Source organism: Carassius gibelio, chromosome B15, assembly GCF_023724105.1.
Source record: "Carassius gibelio isolate Cgi1373 ecotype wild population from Czech Republic chromosome B15, carGib1.2-hapl.c, whole genome shotgun sequence".
NCBI lineage: Eukaryota > Metazoa > Chordata > Actinopteri > Cypriniformes > Cyprinidae > Carassius > Carassius gibelio.
Genome location: NC_068410.1, coordinates 25,541,299 through 25,546,283, shown reverse-complemented (window position 1 = coordinate 25,546,283; position 4,985 = coordinate 25,541,299). Strand labels below are relative to the sequence as shown.

The 4,985-nt window shown below is 34.8% G+C and overlaps 1 long non-coding RNA gene across 1 annotated transcript; it reads right to left on the bottom strand.

Annotated features, from left to right (window-relative positions):
* Nucleotides 1–424: 424 nt before the first annotated feature.
* On the bottom strand, nt 425–2,136 carry LOC127972597 (uncharacterized). The gene is made up of 3 exons (XR_008157121.1): nt 1,975–2,136; nt 1,394–1,473; nt 425–664 (listed from the first exon to the last, which is right to left on the bottom strand). It is a non-coding gene; the product is annotated as an uncharacterized LOC127972597 (long non-coding RNA).
* Between the last annotated feature and the right edge of the window lie 2,849 nt (nt 2,137–4,985).

Genomic DNA, 4,985 nt, shown 5'->3' with positions numbered 1-4,985 from the left:
ATTAAACAAGTTAAAATTATTATTGAATAAGAAAATATAAACAATCCAGAAAATTTAAAATGTTTCAATTTATTCAACTGTTTATACAAAAAATTTAGTGTCATTTAAAATTACACCTCTGTATACTCTGTGTTAGACAGCAAATTTCACATTTAAGATGTTTAATTACATTTAACCATTTAGTTTGAATTATTTCATTTAAGCATTTTCACTTTGCAATAAACATACATAAGCTTGTTTACGTACATATACAGTACTTCACTTTTACATATATCTCTGAAATGAGGAAAAACAAATCATTTTTTTATATTTAACAGTGCAGATAAAAATCAATACATGAACAGTTAAAACAACTATTAAATAGCTCTACAATTTACACAAGTTGACTATACATTTTCAGTACAGGTATTGGTGTTTTTTTGCCGTGCTGTTGTCTAAGGTTAAGCATATATTTTTAAATAAAAGTCATTGTGTGCTTAATGTCAACCGGGTACTGCACATTGAAGAGAAAATAGACTGCAAATAGGCATTCCACAGCCTGTGTCATGTCAATGTCTGCCTCTCTTATGATGTTCACATTGTCCATTATTATGCTGACACTTTCAGCCTTGAGGGGATCAGGGGAGCCGTTAAACACTATGGTTGGTGTAGCACCTTTGGGTTCCTGTAAAACAAACATTTCACCTTTTGAGTGCTTTTCACCAATTAACAGAAGTCATCAAATAGACTTAAAAATTACCCCATAATTTACTTACCAAAAAAACAACCAATGTATATGACTGTTTCTCCAGTTGAACACAATCTGAGATATATTTGATAATAAAAAGCTTTGTAATGTGTTTGAATGTCAACATTACCACGTCAGTTCCACTTTGATTACTTTGAATCTCATCGGTTCTTTCGTTCTTTTAAATGAATAGTTCATGACACAACACAGATATGACAGCTAAAAACGTGACATGCAAGAACCAGCAAGGCTCATAATTATCGATGTAAAGCTGATGTGCCAACCCATTGGATGTTATTCCCTTATCTATACATAGTCTAATTATAGCAACCTATCTTGGCAAATGTAATCTCACTAACTTACCATTTGTACATACCATTTTGCTTTAGAAGACAAGTATTAAACCCTGGAGTTGTACAGATTTCTTTTATGATTTAAATTGGGGTGCCATTCAATGACATTGCACAGCAGTGCAAACAGTACAAAGTTTATGACTAAGGAAGAGAGTGAGTAAATTATAGGGTAAATGTAATTTTTTTTTTAATTGTTACAAATTTGGCATAAGGGTGAGTAAACTGACTAATATTTTTATATTTGCATGAACAGTTCCTTTAATTCAAGTCAAGTGCATCAAATATTAATGAAACTACAGAAGACTATACTTACACTATCTACACAGTAGAGGAAGCTGGCGTTTTCTTTAAATAGTGCTGGCAATAAAATGAGTGCAGCATTCCTAACGAGACCTACAAACAGATACAAATTATTGTATATTAGGTACAGAAATCAATTAAAGGGATAGTTTACCCAAAAATGAACATTCTGTCATCATTCACTCACTCTTGTCATTTTAAACCTATATAGCTTTCTTTCTTCAGCATGACACAAAAAAATTATTTTGAAGAATGTTGGTGACCGAACAATGCTGGTACTCATTCACTTCTATTATATAGACACCAAACCAATGGGCACCGTCGTTGTTTGGTTACCATCCTTCTTCAAAATATCTTCTACTGTGTTCTGAAGAAGAAAGCCATAAAGATTTGAAACGACAAGAGGTGAGTAAAGGATGACGATTTTTATTTGGGGGTTAACTGTTCCTTTAATATTTGCATTATTTTAATACATGTTTTCACTTATACAATTTATAGGAGATACAACCTTTACATTGACAATGCAAACAATGCAACTTTACACTGGGCATGGAACAGATAGGTTAGATGGGGAAAGATATATGGTGTAGTTACCTTCTGTGGTTTCCTCTGCTAGTCCAATGAGATTGGCGTAGTTTTTTTGTTTTTTTTTGACTTCCTTCTTTTGCACTCCTGATGATGTTTGGGGCCATTCCATTCTTAAATGTTTCCATGTTCTTTGCCAAGTCGGTTCAAACCTCATTTTCATTTCATGCAGAATCTTAAATACAAAACAACAGTACATGCTGTCTCAGTCCCAATAACACAGTTTTTAAATCAATTCCAAGCAAAGAATTTTAGTTGTTCTCTAGCAGATCATCTTCAGGAACCTCCTCCTCACTTTCATTGTTCTCTTCAAATAAAGTAGCCTTTTCAAATAGGGGATGATGCAAAACTTGTCTGTGCTTTCGATAGATATGGTTTCTGTAACTTGCAACAGTTTTATATCTTCTAAAACATCCCTCAATGTCACAGGTAAATCTAAAATCTGCTTGGTGGTTATGTTGCACTTGCAGGTGAGTTAGAAACTTTGTGAGTTGAAACTTCACAACATCACAAAATGAACATTTATAAATTTTCATCTGTAACGTTACCTCTGAAACTTTATTTTGCATCAATGAGGTTTATAGTTTCAAGCCAGTGGCAAGTGTCATCTACTGACCATTTATCAACCATGGTTATCTGGGGATTAAAAAAAAAACAAAGCATAAATAACACTTCGTAAACCAACTATGCATTAAACACACCTAACGTTAAACACACACGTAACATTTTTGGCTTTAGAATATTTGATTACTAAAATGTAACCTTGTGCTATCATCACTTTAATCCAGCGCATGCGTCACAGTAAACAAAAAAACCGCTGCACTGCAACTGTGTCTTTAAACAGTTTTAATAGCGACAGACCGGCCGGAAGTTTTGAACTGTAGCAGTGTCCACTTTTCTGCTGAGTTTAGCTCCAACCCTGATAAAACACACCTGAACAAGCTAATCAAGATCCTCGTTTGGTCTGGGTTGGAGTTAAAAAACGGCACGAAAGTATCTTGCGGGCCAAAGTTAAGAACTTCTAACGTTACACCTGTTAACATAGGCCTGGGGAAAATACTCACCGCAAAATGAGTAGGCCTATATGTGAAACTGCGACACACTTTCACATAATCATTCACCTCCGTCTTCCACCCGGCTGACTTTTATTTGAATCGGAGCCGTTTATTTGAACAACGAGCGCTCGCTTCATTGAAATGAACGTTAAAATTCACGCTTCTGACTCGAAGCTCGTCTCCTTATAACACAGCTATCTTACTGTAGTTAACAATTCCATTAACATTAACAAGGAAATAAAGGAAGACTGTATCTTAATTAAATTAAAAACCGGAGCAAAATTAATTTAACAGGGCTAGAACCGATGGCTGATGAAGCCCTTCAGTGCTTCACGCCAGTGTTTTTGAGGTCAAATTTGCTTCTAGTATCAGTGTTTAACACAAGGGCTATTCTAACAAATATAAATATTAACTGTAATACAAAATATTTCGGTAAAATCATTTCAAAAATGTAAAAACTTAACTTACCTTAGTGTATGAACGAGCAGAAATGGCGGACTCCTCAGTTTGAAAAATTAACTGTCACTTGCCTCGACTCCTCTCGCGATTCATCTTCGCCCATCCACCAATAGGAATTCAAGGATGACGCAACGCATATATGCCACCGGGGAGGGGTCTTTTTATGATTATTTGTTTTTTAATGTTCCCTTAGGTAGATTAAAACAATCACAATATGGTAAACAAAATAAAGAAAACTCCTGGTTAGTTTGTTTTTCTTCACAAATTGATTCGTTAAAAAGGTAAACTATAATGTAAAGTAATATAATTTTCATGCTAATGTACAGCTCAAATCATACATTGAGTAGATATTAATCTTTTTGACTACAGCAGTCATTCTCATGGGTCTTGACTCAAAATGCTTTGTGAATGTGTTGAGTAAGGATAATTATAGTGTAATCTTTAGTTTACACTTCAGTCATAAAACATGAATAATAGAACCATTTTAATAAAAAAAGGGTTCTTTGCATGCAAGGGTTCTAAATAGAACCATTTTTTTGGTAAAAGGTTCTATTGGCCAAGTACGGAACCCAAGGGTTCAATATAGAACCTTGAGGAACCCTTTTTTTTAAGAGTGTATTATGTTTTGAGTAACAGGCTGTTATAGCTTTATAAAACATTATCCTATGGTCTTTTGATTTCAAATGCAGTTCAATTGCAATTTCAGGGGCACTTCTAAAATATTTTTTTTTTTGGGGGGGGGGAGCTCGAAAGGGGTCTCGCCCAGGGTGTATTTCAATGTAGAACCGCCACTGACAGTTAGGCTACACTACGGTCATTAGTCCTGTCCCCTACGCGGCTTACACCACAATCAAATAAATCTCACTCCCTGATATTTTGTGATGCCATAATCCATTAAAACCATAGGCGGAAATTGTGGAATTATAAAATAGAATTAAAATATGTGTATTGAAAATAATATAATTATAAAAATTAAACTAATTGTGTAAGTAGTAAAACAATACAAATGCAAACAGAGCTACAACAAAAAAGTTGTAAACATCTAGAGTCCCCCCTGCTTTGCCTCACATTGCTTTGGTCTACTGCCTGCTCCCCTTTTACCTCACCACCACCGACACACACACACAGTCCAGTGCGAGAAAACAACGTGTTTCAGTAGTTGTGGAACTCCATTAGTCAAGCTTACTTTATTCACATTAAACATCGGATGATGTGATTATTTCCTCTTTAATATAGATGATGCAGAGTCGTTAATAAATCGTGTCCAAAAATATTATTGCGTACCAATTTACTTTTGTCACCGATGTAGTCTGCGCTGTTAGTGATTATAACGTTTACCCTTGTTTTATACAGGCGTTTACCTAGCTTGTGTAATAACATCTTACACACACCCATAGTGTAAACATATAAAAGTATTGTAAGTTAGATTAGACTAGTGCGGATGCACATTTCGATTTTCCCACGTTCACTATGATTTAGTCGGTTTCAGTGGCGGCTCGTCAGGTG